The sequence below is a fragment of the Sapajus apella genome, unplaced genomic scaffold, assembly GCF_009761245.1.
Source record: "Sapajus apella isolate SASKATOON/1434 unplaced genomic scaffold, GSC_monkey_1.0 scaffold53, whole genome shotgun sequence".
Taxonomy (NCBI): Eukaryota; Metazoa; Chordata; class Mammalia; order Primates; family Cebidae; genus Sapajus; species Sapajus apella.
The window spans coordinates 8,756,433-8,782,754 of record NW_022436993.1 but is presented as its reverse complement, the minus strand read 5'-3'; the positions used below and the strand labels follow the sequence as shown (position 1 = coordinate 8,782,754).

Genomic DNA, 26,322 nt, shown 5'->3' with positions numbered 1-26,322 from the left:
TTTTCCTGGAGCGATGAAGACACTGTGACTTATAGAGTTTATTTCCTGAGGTATGAGGTATTTAGCCAACAGAATGTCACAGTGGGTTCCTAGATGTGACAAAAGACCACTGGCCACGTAGCTGGAGACAGACTTGGATTTGAATGTCAACTCTGCCTCTTACTACTCACGATCTTGGGCAAATTACTTAGAATCTGTAAGCCACTTTGTTTACATATATAAAATGATGTTTATAATGTGAGTCGCAAATTGTTTTCAGGGTCACCAAATGCTATAACAATGGATGAGAGAGTGCTTTGGAAACAATAAAGCATTTACCAAATTCTAGGTAAAGTTTCCTATTAATCCTTCATGAAATGTAACCATAGTAAAGGGAGAAAAAGTAAAATTCCGAGTATTTGTTTTGTTCTGTTGTTAAAATAGACTGCATTTATATCTTTATCATCTAAAACTGTGCGATCTATTAGTTTTCTGAACAGGAGTTTTCATTGTGTTTCCGTTTAAATGCCCTTTCACTTCATGCCAGAATTCATTCTATGTGTTTGTTCTCATACATTGTCTGGTTGGATGGGTGTTCGTTTGTGCCTGTGTTCACTGATAGCCGGGCCACGAAGAGATTCCATCAGGCATTAAGTTCAGAGCACAAACTGTTATTGTTTGGCTCCCAAAACCTGGCTAACGGTGTCTGTCATTTAGGAGATAAGGTTAGAAAGGGAGAACGTTGTCAGGGGTGAGTTATTCATAATAAATAAATATCCAAGGAAAACTAAAAAGTTTGTTTTTAAAGCAAAAGAAGGGCATTGAGATCTGTTGACATATTCCATTAAAAAAACATTATGCCATTCTCGCACATGATGAATGTTCAAATAATGACCATATCTCACAGACAGAAAAGTACTAGCATGACATAGTGCCATACACAACTCACTTAGTAGCTCTATAGTGGGAAAAAAATACAACATTCTCAACTGTTATTAGAGTTGCCAACTTCTCCATAAAAGCACTAAATAGAGGGAGGATCATCTGATGATTAATATGATATCAGATAATTTTTTTTTTAGTTTTTCATATAGAACCCTTGTGTATACCTTCCACCACCAAACACATGTGCTTCTTCCTATCTTAAATGAGGAGGGGTCTATCTTTCTGATGAACTCTATCTCCTCTACCTTTAGTCTTGACTGTATTCCCCAACCCCCAACTCTGGAATCTGGCTTTTCATGAACATGTATCAAATCTCAAGGTTTAATCTTCAATACCTGTGCTTATAACCACCATAAACTGCTGCTTCTATAAATAAAGAACTCCTGAGCAGGCATGGTGGCTCACACCTATAATCCCAGCACTTAGGGAAGCTGAGGCAGAAGGGTCATTTGAATCTAGGAGCTCAAGACCACTTTGGGCAACATAGTGAGACCCTTTGTCTACAAAAAATAAAAATCAATAGCCAAATGTGGTGGTGTGCACCTGTAGTTCCAGCAGCTCAGGAGGCTGAGGTGGGAGGCTCACTGAAGTTCAGGGCTGCAGTGAGCTGTGATTGTGCCACTGCCTCCTGCCTAGAAAATAGAGCAAGCCCTGTTTCTTAAAATAATAATAATAATAATAATAATAAGAAGAAGAAGAAGAAGAAGAACTCCTAATTGCTAAAGCATAGACAAATTGATGAAAGACATACATAGGTATCACACCTAAGAGGAAATAGAAAAGACAACTAATAAACTTATAAAAAGATCCTCTACCTCTATAGTCATCAGGATAATGCAAATAAAGCCTAAGTAACCAAAGGCTGAGCAACAACTCTTGCTCAAAGCTATTACGAGGGATTCCTATGGATGTGGAACGAACAATTAAACATTTAGTATATTCTTGGTGGGAGTACAAATTAGTAAAATAATAATAATTTGGTAGTATTAAGTAAAATAAAGCTGCACGTATTATCCTGTTACATAGTTATGTTCCTCCTTTGTATGTTCTCCAGAAAAAATACTTGTCTGTGTGTCTAAGAGGTATAAACAAAAATATTCAAAGCAGAGAGTTTTGAAGAAGCCTGAGAATGGCTGTTTCTATAACATTGCTACCAAACACCATGGATTAAGTCTAGGTCCCCTTGCTTGCTGCACAGAAAGCCAATCACTGAGACAAGGAGTGTTGACAGAGAAGGAGGCTTTATTTTATTACAGATAATGTCAGCCAGAGAGATTGTGTCAAACCTCAAATCTATTCCTCCTCTGCAACTAAAGGATTTATATAGATGGGAAGGAAAACAGGAGAGGAAAGGAAGAGAAGTTGGTCAACAGACATCGGGTGCTTGAATGAAGGATCTAGAGTCTCATTGTAAACACATGAAGGAAAACAGGAATTAGCAAAGGATAAGGAATAGGAATTGATCAGCAGGCAGCAGGTACATCTCATTGTATAACTGTAGGTTTCTCAAATTTCAGTTGTGTGGGCATCTAACTTGTTGGAATATTGGACCAGTTTCAACACAAAAGAAAAGACATCATATCAAACTTCACACGTGGTTTATTTTCATAAGCACATTCTAGTTCCCAGCCTTGATCCTTGTCTTCAGGTTTGACTCTCCTTTTGAGTCTTTTAAAGAAATGATATATTTGATCCTTCAGTGAATAAACTCCGTTAAATAATGGGTGATATATTCAAACAATGAAAATCATACATTAGTGAAATGCATTACCAAAAAAATTAAATGATCCCGTTAGAAAATTGGCAAAAGACATAAAGAGACATTTCACTGAAGAGATATACAGATGGCAAAATAAAAACATGAAAGGATTTTCAACATCAGTAGTCATAAGGGAAATACAAGGTAAATCCACAGTGAGATATAACTATACACTGACCAGAATAGTGAAAAAAATTTTAAATGATAATAAAGTCAATACGAAATGCTTGGGAGGATATAGAGATACTGTATCATTATACATTGTTGCTGAGAATATAAAATGGTATAGAAACTCTGTAACAAAGTGTTTGGCAGTTTCTTAAAAACCAAAAACTAAACAATGCAACTACCATATAATCAAGCAGTGCGCTCACAGTTGTTTATCCCAGAGAAATGAAGACTTATGTTCACATGAAAACCTGTACACAGATGCTTATAACAGCATCCTATTAATTGTAACAGCCAGTATCTAGAGACAACATTATTTGTAATAGCCGATGTCTAGAAACAACCTAGATGCCCGTCAGTGAGTGAATAGGTGTAAATAAACTGTGGTACATCGACACCATAGACTACCACTCAGCAATGAAAGGGAGCAAACTATTGATGCATGCAACAGCCTGGGTGAGTCACCAAAGAATTAGACTGAGTGAAAGATGAGGATTCCAAAATGTGACTAACTTTATGATTCCATTCTTAGGACATTTTTGAAATGACCAAATTATTTTAGAAAAGGATAACAGGATGGGTGGGTGCAGTGGCTTACACCTGCACTCTCAGTGCTTTGGGAAGCTGGAGCAGGAAAACCACTTGAGCCTGGAGATCAAGGCTGCAGTGAGCTATCATCACACCAGTGCACTCTAGCCTGGGCAACAGAGTGAGACTCTTGTCTTAAAAAATAAAATAAAAATAAATGGATAACATATTAGGGATTGCAAAGAGTTAAGGAGGGAAATGGGACAGGAGAAAAGTGGGTACAGCTATTAGAGAGCAACATAAAGAATATTATCAATCCTTGTGGTAATGGAAATGTTTTGTATCTTGATTGTATTGGTGTCGATATCGTAATTATGGTATCATACTATAGTTTTGAAAGACATTGCCATTGAGGGAACTGGATAAAGGGTATTTTGAGATTGCTTCATGTTATTTCTTAAAACTTCATGTGAATTCATAGTTATCTCACAGTAAGAGCTTTAATTAAAAATAATTGTGTTAAATTTAAATTCTAGTGGTGGTTTAGTTTCATTTAGCTTATAGACAGGTAAAATTTATTTCCCATTTGTACAATGTAAAAGTATCTCCATCTTTTTGAATTTTTAATTTAACTTAATTTTACTTAAAAATAGTAATTATACATATGCATGGGATGCAAAGTGATATTTTGATACGTATAATGGTGATCACACATATTTAGATCTGTAAAATCTGTAGTCCACCATATCATCACAAAATGAACAACAAAATAATCTTAGTCAATGACATTTCAGATTTTAGCTCATTACTAGGTTGCTTTGTGTCTGTTCCAAGACATACCCTATAATTAATACATGGATAACATCCATGACTGCTTATATATTTTGTCCATTTTTCCCTTATTTACCCAATTCTTCAACATTTTCCAAATGCCTTATTTTTGTACTTTCTGCTTTTCGTATTGCCTATATTATCCAATGTCAAGGTGTAGATTTAAGCTAGATTTAGTATAGTAAATGGTTTTTGATATTTTGCACCCAAGTTTAGAGGTTTTTTTTTTTTTTTTTTTTTTTTTTTTTTTTTTCTTCTTTTCATTGCAAACCACTCGAAGTGAACCTCAGGACAGTCTTCATCAACTTCAAGTCTAGAAAACGGTCATTTTTCTCACTACTTAAAAAGTGTAAGTGAAATAAGACCAGGTGCGGTGGCTCTCGCCCAGAATCCCAGCATTTTCGGAGGCTGAGGCAGGCAGATCATGGGGTCAGGAGTTTGAGACCAGCCTGGCCAGTACAGTGAAACTCCATCTCTACTAAAAATTAGCTGGGTGTGGTGGCACGCACCTGTAGTCCCAGATACTCAGGAGACCAGGGCAGAAGAATCGCTTGAACCCAGGAGGCGGTGGTTGCAGTAAGCTGAGATCATTTTACTGCACTCCAGCCTGGGCAACAGAGTGAGACTCCATCTTAAAAAAAAAATGTGTAGGTGAAATAATTTGCACGCTGGAATGAAGCTGTAGTCAGGCATTTCAAATCAAAAAATTTGCATAGTACGTGTCTAGGTCTTGACCTCTGAAAATCTGAATTAAATCTGTCAGCTAAGTGTGAACATTGTGCACGTCAGGGAATAACCTTGATAGTGGATGCTAGGAAAGGGGAACTAGACAGAAGCTAGTGACAGCCTCCTTCCTTATTCCCGCCCTCCCTCTCCCTTCCCTGCCCTTCCCCTCCCCCTTCATTTCCCTTCTCCTTCCCTCCCTTCCATCCATTCTTCCTTCCTTCCTTTTTTTTTTTTTTTTTAAATAAATGTTTAGTGAGGACCTACTTTAATCCATGAAGAGTCAAGGATAAATGTCACATGGTAGCAGCAAATAGATGATTAACTTTCTAGGAATTCCATTTAGCTTATGGGATAGTGCAGAGTATACAGATTTAGACATCTGTGTCAAACACTGAATTTGTGTACAAGAACATAAAAAATCTTTTTGACATAAATTTTGTCTAGTAATATAGTCCATCTTGATAAGATGTATGACCATATGAATTTTCCCATGTTATTCACTCTAATTGGGCATTTTTGAAAAATGTGCTAGAGTTTCTTTTTCAGAAAAATATTTACATCAAACACATTCATATCAAATCTGAGACTTTCTGAATGAAAATACTTTAAATATCAGACCATTGTCTTAGGCAACAGTAAGTGGAAGAAAGATGGTTTTGAAATATTATGTAGCAATTGTCCAGAATGATGTGTGACCCATCCTGGAAATAGAAAATTCAGACTTTTGAGAAGGTGTTGTTTAGACTCCATCAGGTTGCCTTTTTTGGGTTAGCTAGGTAAAGGTGTGAAGAGCACAAAGTGAAATAGTTGGGTTTGTGAACAGATATGCTTAGTTCCAAAAACTACCACCAGCTAGCATTTCCCTGGTGCTCTCTAATACCAATATTATCAACACAACGTAGCTCATAATAGGCAATTAATAAATGTTTGCTTAATGGAACAATGAATGGTACTTAAGTCTTATTCATCTTTTCCTATGAAATAAGCACTCTTCTAACTAAATACATGGTCTCATTTAATGTGCATAATAAGTACAAAAAAGCTACCATGATTATACTTTATGCAGCTCAGATAACTAAGTTACAGAGAACTCATTAACTTGCTAATGTTAGTAAGTGGTTGACCTAAAGTACACCACCAGACAGTCCAGCTCCAGGATACAAACACTTAACCATCACCACAGACTACCTGTCAAGGTATAGTACTCAAGGGCTTACTAATTCCACACACAGCCTTTACTTAACATTTAGCAGCAAACAACCAAGAGACACTAACTAGCATTTTCCTAGAATTCTTTAAGCATGGCAGTGATTTAGAGCTTGGTAAGAGACAATTTTACTAATTAATTATAGAACTACATTAAGTTAATGGATGGAAGAAAAATGTTACAGCTACCCAAATTTTCTGATTAAATGTGTGAGCTGATTAAAAAAATTAAAGTATAAGCTTTGTGGGACAACTGACTGTACACTCTTGGTTTTTCATGTCTTTACTTTACACTGATCTTTGCTTAAGTAAATTGTGTAACATGCAATGGTATTAAGAAGTTTATGGCCAGGTACAGTGGCTCACACCTGTAATCCTAGCACTTTGGAAGGCCAGGGCGGGTGGATCACCTGAGGTCAAGAGTTTGAGACCAGCCTTGCCAACATGGTGAAACCCCATCTCTACTAAAATTACAAAAATTAACCTGGGGTGGTGGTGGGTGTTTGTAATCCCAGCCACTTGGGAGGCTGAGGTGGGAGAATCACATGAACCTGAGAGTCGGAGGTTGCAGTGAGCTGAGATCATGCCATTGCACTGCAGCCTGAGTGAAAGATCGAAACTTCGTTTAAAAAACAAACACCAGACTGGACGTGGTGGCTTGCGCCTGTAATCCAAGCACTTTGGAGGCCAAGGTGGGTGGATCACCTGAGGTCGGGAGTTCAAGACCAGCCTGACCAACATAGTGAAAACCCATCTTCAACAACAACAACAACAACAAAAGTTTATAATTCACTCTCATTCACTCTCTTAAATGACAGCAAGTGAGGTTTTAACCTGCATCAATTAAACTACTTCATGAATTAAAGGGGTACTAGAAAAACCCCATCAACCAGCAAGGAAAAGAGTAAAGAAGTTTGTCATCTGACGGGTCTCTTCTATGGTGCTGAAGCATCTCTGATGTAACTAGCAAACCCAAATTTGTACAGTAAATCAGTTGGGAATCCAAATGTCTATTATTGCATAATGAAGACATGCTGAGTTAAGAAATTAGTCTTAAAATAAATGTAGGACTCTAGAATCTTTAGGGTGGAACCTGAAACCCCATAGTGAGAAACTGATAACATAAACATGCAACCTCCTGCAAATGATGAACTCATGGTGAAAAATGACAAACCAATGTAGAAAATGAGCCACCAGGAGGCAGACTCTGCCAACAGTAAAACAGAAAAATCATCATTTCATTGCTGTTCCCGAGCTTGTGTCTTGCCATCTTTTTCAGTGAAAACCCTACTCATCTCCCAAGGGGATTAATTCCATGATTTACCTATCACTGTTTTCTCTCATAGTTATTTTAAGTGTAGACATTTCATGTGTTGAGTAAATTGAAAGCTATTACTATGTGGATCAAACATTTTATTTTACACAAAAAGGAAAAATTATTCCTAAATGATGTATTTTAGAATATAACTTTATTCTTACAAATTGAACCTCTATATAAATAGATTGAAATTTTAGGAAAAAAATAATAGTTGGCCAGATGTAGTAACTCACACCTGTAATCCCAGCACTTTAGGAAGCCAAGGCAGGTGGATCCCCTGAGCTCAGGTGTTTGAGACGAGCCTGGCCAACATGGTGAAACCCCGTCTCTACTAAAAATACAAAAATTAACAGGGCATGGTGGTGTGTGCCTGTAATTCCGGCTACTCGGGAAGCTGAGCCAAGAGAATTGCTTGAACTCGGGAGGTGGAGGTTGCAGTGAGCCAGGATTGCATCACTGCACTCCAACCTGGGTGACAGAGCAAGACTCCATCTAAAAAAAAAAAAAAAAAAACGGTAAACATCAATTGTGAAATACCTCCTATGTGGTGGTGCACCACCACATACATGATGTAACCCAATTCTCTTAAAAACATTATGAAGCAGTTATCCAGGCATTTTACAAATAAAAATCTGAGCCTCAGAGATTTTAAGTCTCTGACTTCATAGTTCTTGATAACAAAAAACTACTAAATAGTTTTGAAATTGAGGCACTATTAATGATTTGAACATGATTCCATTTCGTAGAGTGTTTTTAACTTTCTATCATCTTGTAACATTATTTCGAAATTAGGTCTGAGATACTGGTGGATTTATGTTCTCACAAAAAGCACCCTAACCCTCAACACTTGTACTCAGTTTACTATACTTTTCCCGTGCGTCTTACACCAATTTTCTGCTTTCTACTAGATTGATTTTGAGAGAGATTTCTTTTGTTCACAATTTTCAATTTATGCTTTGAAAACTGTCTACCAATTTTAATTATTTTAATAGAAATAACTTAGATTACTTCTCTTTTAATAATAAAAAAAGGATTTTAGGGCAACTTATTACCTCTCAACTTTTTCCACCCATCTACCAAATTATTACTCTTTAGTTTCTCCTTGTTTTTCTGCCCCACCACACAGCCAGTGATTTCTTTTTTAACAATGATTTTACCCATTGCTTTTCTCATAATTGATTCTCACTCCTTCTAAGTTCAATTTCCTCTTAAATGTAATAGATCACTTAGTAGTGATCTATTTTATCAGTAAAGTTATTTTTTATCAGTAAAGTTATCTTAGTTATGGACCCTACAGAACTTTTTTATAATACACTCTGTTCAATAATTAAATGATGTATAAATAATTCCTACATATTTTCCAGAAGGCTCTTGTAGTGGTGGCACACAGGACACACTAGAGGGGTAGAAGAAGTAAAATCCATTCAGGTGCAACCTAAAATTATCACAGAGCAGTAACTGATAAGCCATTTTGTCACAAATAAGATACAGCCTATGTGATACATTTTTAAACATGTATTGTTAAGTAAGTGGTTTGTGACTCAGAATTGGGAAACCAAGTAAAGAGAGGTGTAAAGCTCCCAAGTTTTTTATTTGAATTATTGGGGTAAAGCTTACAATTAGAATAGGAATCTCAGGAAGAGGATCAACCTAGTTTTGGAGAAGAAAATGATGAATTGGTTTTAGATTGTCATACCATTTTAGTGCTTATATGGCATGTAATATGAATTTTATAGCTGTGTCCAGAAAGATGTTAAAGTTGGAGGTAAAAATTTGGTATTCTCAGAAATGTATTAGTTAAAGTTGGGAAAGGTTATAATAGCTGAGTTATGGAGTGTAGGGGAAGAGAAACGAGGGCTTCATGAAAGCTGTTGATAATCAGTACTGTAGTCAGTATCTTTTTTTTTTTTGAGATGGAGTTTTGCTGTTGTTACCCAAACTGGAGTGCAATGGCACAATCTTGGCTCACCGCAACCTCCGCCTTCTGGGTTCAAGCAATTCTCCTGCCTCAGCCTCCCGAGTAGCTGGGACTACAAGTGCGCACCACCATGCCCAGCTAATTTTTGTATTTTTAGTAGAGACGGGGTTTCACCTTGTTGACCAGGATGGTCTCGATCTCTTGACCTCGTGATCCACCTGCCTCGGCCTCCCAAAGTGCTGGGATTATAGGCATGAGCCACCGCGCCCGGCCATAGTCGGTATCTTCTAAGGCATCCATTTCCCCAAGAACTCTACAGGCTAGCAATTTCATGGAGTTTCTTGCAAAATTTATAAATGGCATGACTTTCTATATAAATACAAAAGAAAGTCATATAAAGTGCAACCCTTTACTACAGGCCAAACACTTCAGGTTTCATATTGATTATAGGCAGCCTCAAATGATCTTATTTTCCATAAAATCATCTGCATACCATCTAGTTGAACTCAAAACACTTTTATTTCCTGTGGAAATAATAATATAAGCCATGGATTGTTTCACCTACTAATCTGTGAAATCCTACTTGAACCATAAGGTAGCTCTATATTTGAAATTAAAAGAATAGGTATAGAAAACATTTTTTTATTATTGTTTAAACACCAAAACCATATTTCAGCACATGGGACAGACAATATAATCATTAGTAGATACAATAATTTTTAAATGTGTTAAATTAGAGATAACTAAAGCAAATTGGACACATGCCTTGAATAAAACAGGTTTTCATTTATTTTTTATTTTTATTTATTTTTGGGACAGTTTCTCTCTTGTTGCCCAGGCTGGAGTGTACGATCTCGACTCACTGCAGCCTCTGCTTCCTGGGTTCAAGCAATTCTCCTATGTCAGCCTCCCCAGTAGCTAGGATTACTGGCGCTCGCCACCATGCCGGGCTAATTTTTTGTATTTTTAGTAGAGATGGGGTTTCACCATGTTCACCAGGCTCGTCTTGAATTCCTGACCTTAGGTGATCCACCCACCTTTGCCTCCCAAAATGCTGGTGTTACAGGTGTGAGCCACTGCACCCAGCCTGTAAAACATGTTTTTAGATTTACTTCCAGATATTAGAATTTGAGAAAAATTCAATTTGGGGGAGTGATGACGTATGTGGAGAAACTAAAGGACATTTCTGGGAAGTCCGTGTCCTTGAACATACATGATACTTTCTGTTTGCCTAAATTTATTTCAATCTTTTAAACTTTATTTTTCTTTAGTAGTGGTTTATCACTCACACTAATGATTAGATTCATTTTATTTGTTTACAGATTGTAACTTAAGGGAAATGTTTTTATTTGAAAATGCTAAACTTTCCTAGTTGCCCAAGCCTCCTAACTCTTCACGGTTAAAATTCCTTCTTATTTACCCTTGTGTTAATTTTCTCTGTTTTAGTTTGTTGTAATTTCCTCACTTTATTGTTGTCTCCTACAGTACAAGATCCTCATGAGCTCATTCAGTCTTCTCCTTTTTTCTTTAACGTGCCTGTGTGTTTTACTCTAAATGTGTCTCTGACTAGGCCAGTCTTTAACCAGGATGTATCTGAGCAAAGAGTTCCAGGTCTACACTGATGTCGCTGCCCCTTTAATTGGCCAGTGTCCCTCTCTGAGAAACTCAGCCTCCTAGCACTTCCCAGCCCCATGTTCCAGTTCCACTACCCCAAAGGTATAAACTAATACCACAGGACATAAGATTTTTTTGGAGTATAATGACCTGCTCTAAGGAATGGGCCATGGAGCGCTATGGACTGTTATAGAAAATGACATTGTACCTTCAAAACCAAGGAAGTAGGATTGAAATGGGAAGAACCAGGTCTTCAAATCAGAAATTGTGGGCATGGAAGAAAGGCTAACCACGTCAGTTGAATCAAATGGCTAAATTTAAAGGTATGCAAGACTCAGGTGAGGATAAAAGCCCCAGTGACACCTACCTAGACTGCATTAGTATGGGTACCCAGACCACCTAAGTACCCATATTAATAAGACACATCCATACAAAGGATTTATTTATTTGGATATTGACCATATCTTATCAAGATTAATATAAGATTTGTATTCATTTGAATGAAGGTTTTCCTTAAAACTTTTCCTTACAAATGTTAATGATACTGTGATTCCCCCTTGTGAATGATTAGGCAAAGTCAATACTTTAAAGACATCCCTCTAATTTTTTGTTGGTTAACATGATTTATCTTCATAAATGTGTTATTGTGCTATCTTAAGGCTAAGTAATTCACGTATTTAAACATGGCAAAAGACAATCAATGTCCTATTTCTACATGTAGACAAAGCAGGAAAGCAAGATTTAAAAAAATAAGAAATATTCAAATTACCAGATTATTTTAATATTGGTGAATTTTCAAAACATTCATAAATGTGCTCTTTTAAGAAATGGATCTAGAAAATAGATGATTTCTATAGACTTCTACATGATCATTATTTTTGAAAGACCCTAGTGTAGCTTTCTTATCAAAGAGAGACAATACTAACATTTTATTAAGTGAAAAACCCTGTCTTTGTAATACTGCCAATAGAAAAGGGTGTTCTCATGGTCTTTATAATCTCTAGATAGTAAGTCTTGTAAACAGTTGTCATCAGTTTTCTGTGTTGTTCACACATGAATTCCAAGTATTAAGAATAGGGCTTTCATCATTCTCAGCAAACGAACAAGAACAGAAAACCAAACATCACATGTTCTCACTCATAAGTGGAGTTGAACAATGAGAATACATAGACATAGGGAGGGCAATATCACACCAGGGCCTGTCATGGGGTGGGAGGATAGCATTAGGAGAAATACCTAATGAAACAAGAAAAGATAAAAATAAAGAAATAAACGCTGGTCACGGCGCTCCAGCTTGGACAACAAGAGCAAAACTTTGTCTCAAAACAAAGGGCTCGATAAATTTGGTAAAACTCAAACTTTCTTTTTTTTTTTTTTTTTTTTTTTTTGAGACAGAGTTTCGCTCTTGTTACCCAGGCTGGAGTGCAATGGCGCAATCTCGGCTCACCGCAACCTCCGCCTCCTGGGTTCAGGCAATTCTCCTGCCTCAGCCTCCTCAGTACCTGGGATTACAGGCACGCGCCACCATGCCCAGCTAATTTTTTGTAGTTTTAGTAGAGACGGGGTTTCACCATGTTGACCAGGATGGTCTCGATCTCTTGACCTCGTGATCCACCCGCCTCGACCTCCCAAAGTGCTGGAATTATAGGCGTTAGCCACCGCGCCCGGCCTCAAACTTTCACTTAATGAAGTGGGCTTTTAAAAAAGTAGGAATTGAGTGAGGAAAGTTTTCTCTCTGGCTATAAACAAACTGTTGATAAATTAGTAAGAAAGTGCAGGGTGCTTGTCAACTAATTTGCCTAACTTCCGGAAGAAACTGAAGTTCCTACTATCTTGTCGTAGTTTGTGTCAGGTTTTTAAGATCTGGAATTCTCCTTAATTGTGATTTTGAAGTAGGTTAGATTTAAAAGACAAAGCAAGATAATGGTTATGCCAATTAAACTAAATGAGAGATACAAGGAAGTGATCTGTTTCCCATATTACCTGAAAGTAACCCAACTGAGAGAATCAGAAAAGCTACAAATGAGCATTTACACAATATATGATGAGTTGTAGTAGCCAGCTCTATTCAGTGTGGGGAGGAGCTACCGAAGAGCACCACAGGGTGGAATAAATGAATACTGAGAGGCAGAGATTAAGGTCCATCTTGGAGGCTGATTGCTCTTGGACATCCTGATAACCACTAGCAGCTTGATCTTCATTGATGTGAATTATAACCCTTCTCATCTGCTCTAATATATTCAGCAGATCCTCATTACCAGCTGGAAAAAAAGTCCAAACTAGTAATTCTTATGTATCACTCTCAACAGTTTGTCAACAAAAATCAACTCTTACAGCCATACCCATACAATATCTCTGTATTTACCGTCCAGCTATAGTCCGGATTTTAATGCTGCTCTTCTGCTCAGGGACCTTGTTTACTTGATATTCTTTCTTCTATTTCAAATCTCACCCTTTCACTCCATCAGCAAACGAGCCAACAAACATCTTTAAAAAGTTTTAAACTATCACATTTCTTGCTTGAGTTTTCACTTCTTTACTAAACTGTCTGCACAGGAAAACTTCAAAAACTTGCTTTTTGAAAATAATGGAAGCCCTATTCTTACTACTTTTTAATACAGAAGAGAACTTTTTTAGTCTTGCTTCTTCACTTTGTATTCACTGATCAATCCCTAAAACTCCACAGAATGTGCTCTTAGAAAGGCCATCAGTTTCATCTCACCAGAGGCGATGAACACTTTGCTACCTGTCACCAAATTGCTTGGCTGTTCAGTCATATTCAACAACTATGGCCAGCCCTTCTTGGAAGCCCTTTCTCTTCCTAGCGTATGGGATGTCATACTTCCTTGGTTTTCCTCCTACTTTCCCAGCAGCTTACTGTTACCTCTTTTTCCAGCTGTGTCTCTTCCAATTTATAAATACTGGATCATCTGAGGACTCAGTCTTTGCTTCCTTAATTTTTCTCTTCACGTGGTCTCTCTAGGCCATTGTATTCTTTCATGTAGCTATAAATGTCCACTGTTTTATTCTTTAATTCATATCAAACTGCCTAATGAACCGGATTTACAATAAATTTAATATTCCAAATTGAACTTCGATTTTGGTAGACATTTTTAAGTTTCCTTATTTTGTAATGGTTTCATGTGTATGTGACTTATCTTCCCCAATTGGTTGTAAATACTTAAGAGTTTTTGAAATAAAATTTTGGGTTTTTCGTCTTGTTATGACATATACCAGGAGAGGAGACTATTTGGTACTTAATATTCGTTGAATTTGATTAACATGTCAATATGGCAAGACAAACCCCGTGAAATAAATTTCTTCCACAGCTTTAGGCAGTGGAACAAATTTACTCTTAAGTAAAGTTTTAATTAACTTTACTAATTTATATAAGCAGAGATCTCTCAAACTATATCATAAGTCAGCATATTTAACATTTTTAAATGAATATGATGTTGAATGTTGCATCAGCATTCCAGAATGTTTTTCCTAGACTGCGATCATTCATTTTTAAGTACACCATGAGCTTCAGTTATGGAGTGCTGTCTTTACTCACTAATTCAATACAATGTAATATTTCAATTTAGTGAGTTGAATGCATTTAACATTGTATGCATTACATTATGTATCACATTGTATAAATGTGTGATACGGTGAAAACATCATTTGCTTGTGTTGAACAAATGTTTAACTGAGTTAATGAGGGCCTACCGTGTGCCTGGCACTGGGGTTACAAAAGCAAACCACACACACACACACACACACACACACACACGTGCGCGCCCTCTGGATTAATTTATCTTAAGGAAAACAGATTAAGAAAGGCTTGACAAGTTTTTTTTATATTGATGAGCCCATTTGAATGTTTTCATAAAGAAAATAAAGCCTTAGGATGAATGTAGATCAATGCCCTGTCTCTCTCTTTCTCTCTGTCTCTATCTATTGATATAGATATGCCGGTAAACTATCATTATAGTGTATCTGTGCCTAGGAAAGAGATACAGTCAGAAAACTAGCTAACTAGATAATAGGTAAAATACACACCATTTCCCCGCGCAAAAATTACACTTTTTTTTAAACATAAATGCCATGAATTAGAATATTTTAAATTAAAAATAAAAAAAGATTGTTTTGCAAGCTAATCTATTTTTAGATTTGTTTTATATTTTTCTTGAGATTTCAGCATAGATTTTTTGGAGATTGAGATTAAAATTTTATTCATCTTTAAATGAAGTCCAACACCTACTGCTATGCCTGACATATAGTAACATTGTAGCACGTTTGTTTTTAGTGCCTTCCATGAATTTCTACCCTCCCTCCCTCCTTCCCTTCCTTCCTTCCTTTCCTTCTTTCTTTCTTTCTCTTTCTTTCTTTCTCTTTCTTTCTTTCTCTTTCTTTTCTTCCTTTCCCTTTTTTTTCTTTTTTTGAAATAGAGTCTTGCTTTGTTGCCCAGGCTGGAGTACAGTGGCGTGATGGTATTGGCTCACTGCAACCTCCATCTCCCGAGTTCAAGCAAATCTCTGGCCTCAGCCTCCTAAGTAGCTGGGACTATAGGCGCGTGCCACCACACCTGGCTAATGTTTTGTATTTTTAGTGGAGACAGGGTTTCACCATGTTAGCCAGGATGGTCTCGATCTCCTGACCTCGTGATCTGCCGCCTCAACCTCCCAAAGTGCTGGGATTACAGGCATGAGCCAATGCCCCCAACCCATGATTTCTAAATTGTTTCTTTTTGTTGTTGTTTTGCCTTTTTTTTTTTTTTTTTTTTTTTGAAATGGAGTCCTGCTCTGTCGCCAGGCTAGAGTGCAGTGGTGGCGTCTCTGCTCACTGCAAATTCTGCCTCCTGGGTTTAAGCGATTCTCCTGCCTCAGCCTCCCAAGTAGCTGGAACTACAGGTGCAGCCACCACACCCAGCTAATTTTTCTACTTTTAGTAGAGATGGGGTTTCACCACGTTGGCCAGGATGGTCTCAGTGTCTTGACCTTGTGATTCACTTGCCTCAGCTTCCCGAAGTGCTGTGATTACAAATGCAAGCCACCACAACCGGCTTAAATTGTTTACTATAATAGAGAATAATTTCAGTATGGACGATACACTGTTATCATCATATGATTTTTTAAAAAATACGTTTCTGGTTACTAAGATAATTCCAAAATTAAGATGTCATATTTTAATAATTAAACATGATATAAAAGCTTCTTTTCAAAGTCACAGAGAAGAGTTATCTCTTTATCTGCCAATGGGAAAAAAAAGTATATTTCAAATCTTAAAGGCAATAAATCATGATGTTCTATCCGTTTAACCTGTAAGCCTTTCATAATTTGTTCTATGCTTATAACCAATATCTTAGACCAGGTTATCACATGTCAGCCTTGGGATTGGCCTCCTTTCATTCTAACTTCACATCTCTCTTAATGCCTTGGATGGTGCTCTATGTCCACTTTGCCTCCTCGTAAGCTATCCTATCTAACCTGCCACAAAAAAAAGTAGTATGGTGGAGCACATACACGATCATTTCATTATTCAAAGTCATTTGGTGGTTCCCCATAACCACAGACACAGAGGATGAACTCAAACCATTTCGGTATGTGCAGCCTTCCCCAGCAAATCACCTTCCTCTCCACATCTCCACCCTCTGCCACCTAAATCCCACATAATATATATATACCCTTATCTTTTAATACCTTCGTTTTCCTTAACAACTCATGATCCTTTACGCTTTTCTGGTTTTAAACATGGTCCTCTTAAAATGATTTTCCTTCTTTTTTTTTTTTTTTTTTTTTTGAGACAGAGTCTCACTCTTGTCGCTCAGGCTGGAGTGCAGTAGTGTGATCTCAGCTCACTGCAACTTCTGCCTCCTGGGTTTAAGTGATTCTTCTGTCTCAGCCCCCTGAGTAGCTGTGAATACAGGTGGGCGCCAACACTCCCAGCTATTTTTTTTTTTGTATTTTTAGTAGAGACAGGGTTGTACCATCTCTACTAAAAAGAGTAGTTGGCCAGGCTGGTCTCCAACTCCTGACCTCCAGAGACCCTCCCGCCTCTGCCTCCCAAAGTGCTAGGATTACAGGCATAAGCCACTGTGCCTAGCCGATTTTCCTTGTTTCAAATGGAAAAATGCTTTTACTCTTCAAATCCCATTTAGTATTACCACTTCCCTAAAATACTCCAGCCCAAAACAGTGGTCACCGCAATATGTTCATACTTAAATGTTGTAGTTACAGTACTGTATTTACAGCTATCTTTTCCAGTAGACTCTGAACTCCTGAATGGCAGTCAGGTTTTCTTATTGGCAAAGCTTAGAGCCAGGCATGATAAATTTTTATGGAATGGATCAATAAACTAAATACCATCCTACCATTAGGAAAAATAAAAAGAAGACATAAGTGTCACTATCACTGCCCTCTATTAAATAGAAAGATAAAAGTTGTCTTCATAAGCAAAAGCAATCATATATTTGTTTCCATGGAATCACTATTCCCCACATCTAATATGAAAAACAGAGGAATAAGTTTCTTCTTAAAGTTATGTCTATATTTAACTAACGCTCATCAGTGATTCACGTTCTAGATTAGAAGCAATTTAATCGAGTTGCAACTAGATAAGGAGCATGTTATTTTTAAATCCCTATTATTGTGTCTTTTAGAGTCTTCTGTGCACATACACTCTGCCTGGATCAGAGCTTTGTCTCCCATGCTGCATACCAATATTGTAAAATTTTAAAAATACATTTGACTTACAGAAACTTCCAGGGGTGGAGAGATACACAATAAATGCGATGCAGAGATGTGGCAATGTCATCAGAGGCCCACAGCATCCTTCAAATGAGCAACTCCAAGGTGGGCGAGGCTATGAAACCATCTGCACCAGAAGGGTGCATTTCATTTTCTAAGAAAATGGGGCTACTTGTCTCTTTTGAGTTGCCATTCATTTTGATTTTGTTTGCATAAACTTACTCGATTACCCTCTCTGACCCTTGCAAAATGACTCTATCCATTGGTGGACTATGGGATTTGAATGATAAAGATGAATATTCCCAAGGATATGTGGGGCACCGAGTCTGGGCTAATGGGAGAGAGCTTGCTCTGTAATCAACCACCTTAAAGGGTTAGTGCTCCCTTCGAATCAGCCAAAACAACAATACCCGATGTCTTCCTGTCTCTATAGATGCTTTTGATGCATCGGTTTGTGTGTGTGTGCATGTTTGTGCAGACGTCAAACCTAGAATTTGTTAAACTCCCTGTTTCAGAAACTCTGTCAATGATACCAGGATTTGAACCCTGGCTCTCTGATGCACTCAGATTCTAAGCACTGACATTCTGGTTTCATTGTTTTATTTTCTTTTTTGCTTTTTAAATTGCTTTATTAACTTTAAATTTTTCCATGCACATGGGTGAAACTTTACTGCTGACAGAAACTTAGACTGAGTGCAAAGGCAATCTCCAATTAGAAGCTGGCAACACAAGACCCACTTGACACATGGAAATAACATAGGGTTCACAGCAAACGGATCAGTAAAGGCATATTAGGAAAATGCAAGGAAAAGGAAAACAGCGAGAATCACAGTATTAATCTCATGATAAATGGCAGGAATCAAGGCATAAGGCAAAATTCATCATGATGGTCATGGTGATTAGAGAGCTCCCCATACGCAGACAATTCCTCAACTGCAGCTCCCTAAGTTTTCTCCTGATTTCTCTCATCTCCTCCATGAATATTTCCATATCATCTCCATCTCCACCCATCCCATCATTGACCTGCCTATTGGGTATGGCCCATCGAAAATTAGGGGCAAGTCGGCGAGCCTGTGCCCGTCGATTCCCTGCAGGCTGGTGGCCTTCACCTCCTCCCAAAGGGCGGTCTTCCTCTGCATTCTGCATGGGCTGCTCCATCTCTTCGTTTTCCTGGGCCTATCCTTGCAGTCTCCTCCTCCTCCGGATTCTCGCCTCTAGGTGCGCCACTGGGACACTTAGCCTCGCAGACCTGCTCCGCTTTTCCCTAGGCTGGATGCCAGCCCGCCAAGCGCAGGGCAGCGGGGAGCTGGTAGCCAGACGCGAGTCAAGCACTAACATTCTAATGCCAGCTTTGGAGATGGAATGGAGAAAGTCACTAACTTAAGCATGGAATAACAAGTAATTATGGGAAAAGATGGGTAATATTAAAAGGGAGTGTTTTTATTGTTATAGGGTTCAATGAAATAAGTATGAGGCATTACAGATACCAACTCCTGTAATTACTGTGTCCCTACATAATTACACCCAGGTTAGAGAATGTCTAAAACTTTACACACTAAAGAGTATGAGAAACACATTTCATTATTGCAAATTTTGCTAAATGTATCAATGATTAATGGCTGCACTAGCCATTGTAGCCTGTATCTTCTAGTCATGGTAATAAGGTTAAAAACATCACTTGTGCTTCTTCCACTATCATAGTATGGGATTGTCAGCAGCTCATAAAGGAAATTTTTACAATTAATCATCTTTCTCTTCAGTTTTCAATGACAGATGGCTATTGCCTTTTTTCCCCTGTCCAGTAAAGGGTTAAACTGTCTACTTGAAAGACATGTTGAGAGTTTGGCTTAGATACAAGGATTTTGAAGATCAGAGCCAAACTGAGTGTGTTTGTGCCAAGAAGGATGGAAGGAGCATATGACTGGACCCATCTGTAGCAAATAGCCTTTGATGATGCAACAAAAAATAATTAAAACACAACAAAGAATAGTGAATGATCCCAATAATGAGCAAGATCCTCTGGAAGACTGATAAACATACTGGTGCAGAAAAATAGCATTTCTTCCAGGAAGAAATTTTCAAAAGCAAACCATATTGATTTAACCTTTAGAACGTCTTACTGCTCCTGCTAGGTTCCATTTAAATTGCATTCTTTTCTAACCTTATGTCGGCATTACTAATATTTAGTAAAATTTTCTGTGAAGCCCTGAGATGGAATGCTACTAGGCAATATCTCTACAATTTTATGATCAATAAAATACCTTTTGGTCAGAACAGAGTAATCACTGTATGAGAAATAAATTTCAAACAAAACAATTACAAAGATATTGCCGAGAAAATATCTTTTAGATTTAAAAAATGTCACCGATAGAAAGTAAACACAGCAAAACATAGATTAAAATCAGAAGACTTACAACATTTGCATCAGTCATGATATAAAACCTGAAGTCTTGTTAGACAAAATGTTAGGATTTAAGGATAGCAAAGATTATTACTCTGTGTTATTTGTGCATAGAGTAGTAATCACTTTCTGGCCCCAGAGATACAGATTTAGAGTGAAATTGAACAAATGAGAATTGCATTTTTATACTTCATGATTAGATGTAGAATACCCCGCATCTATGGTGTACTGGAACCACCTAAAATAATTATTATATCATCTTCTAAGCCAGATTTCACCTTCTGTCTAGAATTTTTTCCTGAAGTTTATTTTGTCTGAGTTTTCATTTTCCCTTCAATGGGGGAAGTTTATGAAGCCTCACTAATTAGGCTGGAAATTTCAATGACAAAAAGTGCAGAATAATGGTAGCATTTTCATTTTTGGCTCTTGTTTTTCAAGTGTGCCTCCAAGAGAGGCAGTTTGGGCCTGCACTCTGTTTCTATCCCCCTTTAGGGTGATCCCATCAGTAAGCAGCCTCTGGCTATCACTTGTACTGTTCATATCTACTGTTCTCCTGAGAAGTGAGGTTCTTAAGCCCTTGCAGTGTTCACCATAGACTCATGGCTTCCTGTCCTATGCTGTCAGGCTGGAGGGTGCCTTTAGAATTTAAAGACTCTTATCAACCAAAAAGTGTGCTAATTCCAATTGAGGAAGTTTTGGGAAGCCTAGCAGTGGCTGTTTGAGGTTCACCTAAATCCTGTGTAGAAGATTTTGTCAGGTCGCAATTTATATTGTTCCACAGACAGATCTAGGATATTGTACACACCTACCACTCCATGGTAAAATGCAATCCTGTTTGCTCAATTTGACTCTAAATTTGTCTGTGTGTGGACCTGAAGTTATTACCAATCTAGGAACAAATAATGATTATTTCTACTCTTTTAAGGTAGTATATTCCTTCCCACTAAGAAGCTTATTATTAAATATTAAATAATGGACAGTTTAAATGATAAGTAGATTAATCAGTTACAAAACTGCCCTCCCATCTCCCAAAATAACATAAGCCTACAATGAAGTGCTCTAAGCAAATGGTAATGGCAAATTTCGAACAAAATACATGAAGCCATGAATCACTCTGTCTGCAAGATATGTAGCACAGGTGGTGCTTTGAGTGTCTGTGGAAGAATATAGGTGCATGGAGAGGTCATCATGTGTATCAGATGATGAGAATTCATCATTCAGCTGCCAGGAATAGGAGAGGAGGTATCAGGGGAGTGAGGCCCTAGGAGGGAGGTCATGTGTTCCTTCCCCAAAATTGAAAAGAGACATATAAAATTGGCAGATTCATACCACCCTGAAGCACTTGCTTCTGCTATTAATGAAGGGCCAGGATGCAGCAGGAAGGCTGATTTCAATTTGCACACAGGAGGCCATCCCAACAATGAACGCAGTTTGACATAGGAAGAGGCTGACTGAAATGTCACAGGACTTAATGGAGATGATTATTTCATGTGGATCATTTATGTTGGATGTTAATCTTACAGAGATGACATGTACAAATATCAGTACAACCAGTTAAAGAAGAGAGGGACATATCATCTACACTTGAAAATAAAACAGGAAAAGAAAAAAAAAAAAAAACCAAAACCGAAATTCGTTTAGAATATAAGTTTAATAAAATGAATTGAACCAAGAGTTTGGAAATCTAGCCCATGTTTCTAGAATTATACCTTTCTTTCTTTCTTTTCTTTTTTTCTTTGTCTTGCTCTGTTGCCCAGCCAGGCTGAAGTGCAGTGGTGCAATTTCAGCCCACTGCAACCTCCAACTCCTGGGTTCATGTGATTCTCCTGCCTCAGCCTCCCGAGTACCTGGGATTACAGGTGCATTCCACCATGCCCAGCTAATTTTTATATTTTCAGTTGAGGCAGGGTTTCATCATGTTGGTCATGCTGGTCTCAAACTCCTGACCTCAAGTGATCTGCCCGCCTCAGCCTCCCAAAGTTCTGAGATCACAGGGGTGAGTCACCATGATGGCTCCCAATTATTTTTTAATGTAATTTTAATGTAACCTTAGCTAATTTCAGTTTTAAAACAATATTTTAAAATAAACATTATTCATTTTTCCACATGAAGACATACACTAATATGAAATCTGCTTTTTTTCCACAGATATTTCAAAAATCAGAGCCAAAGTAATTTTTAGTGTTACAATTAAAATATTACGGAAATGTGTTCACTGCTTTCTGAGACAATTCAGCATTACCTGATTTGGTTTTTCAGAAACTCTTCCAATTGTGTTTGGTGGTAAGAGCTCCTATTTGCTTTAAGAATCACATTTGCTTTTGTTCTCTCTGTCTTGATATTGCTTTTTTCCAAAAGCAGTGAAATTCTGACCTGAGTTTGCTTGGCAGCAGATACCAGCAACTGGATTAAGATCTGGCACTAAAAAATTCTGGGTCTCTAGCTGACAAAAGGGTGGCTCTTTAAAACTGAATGTCAAAAGAACCAAAGAGTGAAATGAAAACAAAGAAAAGCAACAAAGGAGAAAAGGATAGGATTACAACAGGGAGAACACTTTCCAAAAATCATATTCATGGTTGACATGAATTATTTTTGGATTTGCCTTTTAAAATAAGATCGTTTTATATTTAACCACATCATTAAAAAGCGCTTGGGGGCCATTTCTTCTCTTTTTATCTGCCGGAGCAGATTTCCAAGAGAGTAGAGATCTGCCCTTTAACAGCTTTTAAATGACAATATGAAGTAAACCCAAGCCCTTTTTATTAGCCTTTAAAAATCCATCTTCTCCTTATTAGCCTTAATAATAGAGTTTTGGCTATTGCTTTTGACATTTTACCTCAGTTTGGTCTTAATGTATTTGTGATTTCCCCTTCTTCCCTTTATTCATCATTAGTGAGCCAGCCAGGTGGAAAAATGGTCTCCAGTGACTCTTAAGGAATAGTAGTATTGAATATGTTCTGGTAGAAGGGTGTCCGTGTGTGTGCATGCCTATAGGCGTGTCTATATGTATGCATGGATCCATACCCACACATCTATCATCTATCTGTCTGTCTATATTTTAAACCGAAGGCTGACAAGTGCATATTAGAGGAAGGATGCAACTCTTCTTGATGGGCTGCAGAGAACTGCAAGGGCAGAGCGAAGGGAGGGACGATGTACCTGTTCTCTTGCGTTAAGGGAGCTCAGTGCATTCTTTTGAGATGTTTTAAACTGGAGAGGGAAGTAAGAGGGAAAAGACCTCCAGCCCGTGTTTGACTCCATTTCTTGATAGAACAAATAGTTTTAACATGAAAACGTCTGTGGTTCTGTTGTGGAGGAGGATGATTGAATTGTTAAAAATTAAAATAAGGTTGATTATTTGTTCTTAGAGTCTCCTTCAACCCATAGGCTACCAACTCATTCATTAGTCTTACCTCCTGCTCAAATCCCAGAGCACTAATCTAATCTATGACAAATGAAGACATACTTATATATATTTCCTTAGTTTTCTTTTTCTTCATCTCTCTTCCTATACATTTCACTGGAAAGAAAATAAGATGAAGAATGCTATTGTTTAAACCATTCTTATTTATATTTTAGAAAAATATTTTTAACAACCTTATTAATGAGTGTTGACATATGAATATATATCAGCAAAATGTTAATACCTTCCATATGCCAAGCATCATGTTAGAAGCTTTAAATCCTTGATTTCCAATCCTCACAATAGCCTCCAAAGTAAATGTGACAGTTTTTGTGTTTCAGATGAGGAAAATGGGGCACTTAGTGGTTAAAACATGTCACATAAATGGAGAGCTGGATTATTTCTGTTATACTCCATTGAGTTCAAAATAAAGTAAATACAAGTGGCGTTTGAGAATAGTGAAAGAGTTCAGTTCATTTGTCACTTACCATGAAGTTTAAGGGATGGAAAACACCTGCAGAAGCATTATTGTTTCCCATTCAGCACTCATGAAATACATCACTAATCAGTTATGACATTCTTTTTTTCCTACTAGCCACATGCAGTTTTAAATTTTTCAAGCTTTGGCTGGGCATGGTGGCTCACATCTGTAATCCCGGTACTTTGGAAGGCTGAGGTGGGTGGATCATTTGAGGTCTGGAGTTTAAGACCAGCCTAGCTAACATGGTGAAACCCTGTCTCTACTAAAAATACAAAAAAATTAGCCAGGTGTGGTGACACACACCTGTCATCCCAGCTTCTAGGGAGGCTAAGGCAAGATAATCATTTGAACTGGGAGGTAGAGGTTGCAGTGAGCCAAGATCATGCCACTGCACTCCAGCCTGGGCAACAGAGCAAGACTCCATCTCGAAAAAAATAAAATAAAAATCAGGCTTTGTTAAATGAGAATAAATTCTGGCATCTCAAGTCTGTGGGTAGGAATGAATATATATATGTGTGTGTGTGTGTGTATTTCCTTTTAATATGGTCTAACACTTCCCTAATAGCTTTCTCTTTTCAATTATATAAATGTGTGTTGTGTGTGCACGTCTATATGTGCAGTTTCTTTTCCATAATGACTGTCACTATGAAGAATGTCTATGCTGACACCTAGGTCACTGCACTAGGATTTGCTTTATTTTTCCATGAATTCTATCTTAACCAGTTTTATTGCTTAGTTTTATACTGTTATATTCTAGTATCTCCATTTTTAATCCTTGGAACAAGGATGTGAATTAATAAAGCAATAATTATTCTTTCTGTATTGTATCTTTGTCCTTGGTAAATGTCTTACCATTTATTACTGAGTAATTAATCCACTATTCATGGGCATTTGGGTCTCAGTGCTATTGCCCAAGGCTTTAAGGGACATAGACAGCTCTTTCATAATATTAAACCTTAATGAGCATGGCTATCACATTTTTATATACATAATAAATTGAGAGGCTAAACCAAATCAAAATTTTATTTTTAATTCTTACCCTGGTGTTTCAGCAGTTAAAATGTCCCGATAATAGATTATAGAGTGAGTGTTGTTATTGCCATTTTAAAGAGAAATATGACAGTTGCCTAGCAGGGGCTTAACCCATGTCTTGCTGATGGCCTTTTGTTAATTTAGCTGTCTAGTTCCCAGTAGGGGGTGATAGTACGGACATCAGATTCAGACAAATCAGGGTTAAATCTCTTAAAATTTCTTGGTATGTGTTTTTGGCCTTATTCCCTACATAGTCTGAGCCTCAGTTTCCTTATTTGTAAAATGGATAAACAGTAGGTCTGCTCTGGGTTATTATTAGCATTATGTAGACTGTGTGTAAGATCCAAGTATCGTTACATCTATTTTGGGTTGTTATTATTATTATAATTTATATATAGAACATGCATACATGAAGGCTAAAAGAGTCCCAATCGTTTTGCAGTTTCCTGAGCATCTTCTGCATAGGATGTATTATACTGGGCATCTTTGATAGAGGAACACAGGTAATTAAGACATGGAGTTTGCCTTGAAGGAAATCCCAGTGAGAAGCTTATGTATGCCGCATATCACTATATACACATAAGAATGCAGCCCTAAATCTCAAATTGCATACACTAATTTCCTGAACCAGAAGCATCAAGAGCTGTACTTGGCCTCTTTCATCTGTCCAGAATCTCTGACCAGCATCAACTGTTCCAGGTCAACGTCCCCACCTTGTGGACAGAGTATAGAACAGTTTGACCCAGTGTCACTTTCCCCTACTGCCTTAGTTTCTCCTTGGGATGGGCAGGGAGGCTTTGGGAGATGAGGTGTTTGCAATTAGGAGGTGAGGGAATAATCTCCAAGAGTTTTGCCGAGCTTTCGCGGCAAGCTCCATCTTTGATTAATTTCATCAAAGGCTTTCCTTCTTTATCAAACTCATGCATAGGTTTATCTGATTTCCTCTTTTTTTTTTCTGCTCTTAGAGCTGAACCTAGGAAAGTGCTTCAGAAAAGTCTTCTTCACCTGAAATTGTTCTGATCTGATTCTGAAATCATTAACTCTGAAACTGTAGTAACTGAATATGATCTTCTGCCATTTTATATCTCAAATGACTTTTCTATCTCATGGTAAAGCCAAATCTACCTTATTCTTCTAATCTCTGCCTCTTCCTTCATAAACACCACCACCATCATCACCACCACAGGAGCTACTGAGTACTTCCATGTCCAGATGCTCTCTAAAATCCTTTACATGTATTATCTCTTTTAATCATCACGACTTTATGCTTTAGGTGCTAAAG

At 37.6% G+C, this 26,322-nt stretch overlaps 1 protein-coding gene and 1 pseudogene across 2 annotated transcripts in view; one reads left to right on the top strand and one right to left on the bottom strand.

Moving 5' to 3' along the window:
* Positions 1-26,322, top strand: part of MALRD1 (MAM and LDL receptor class A domain containing 1) — a 576,163-nt gene that overhangs the window by 299,800 nt on the left and 250,041 nt on the right. The gene's annotated exons all lie outside the window — the stretch shown is intronic.
* Positions 18,335-19,043, bottom strand: LOC116527127 (annotated as a pseudogene). Its single transcript, XR_004258400.1, has one exon. The product of XR_004258400.1 is annotated as a protein BEX3-like (transcript).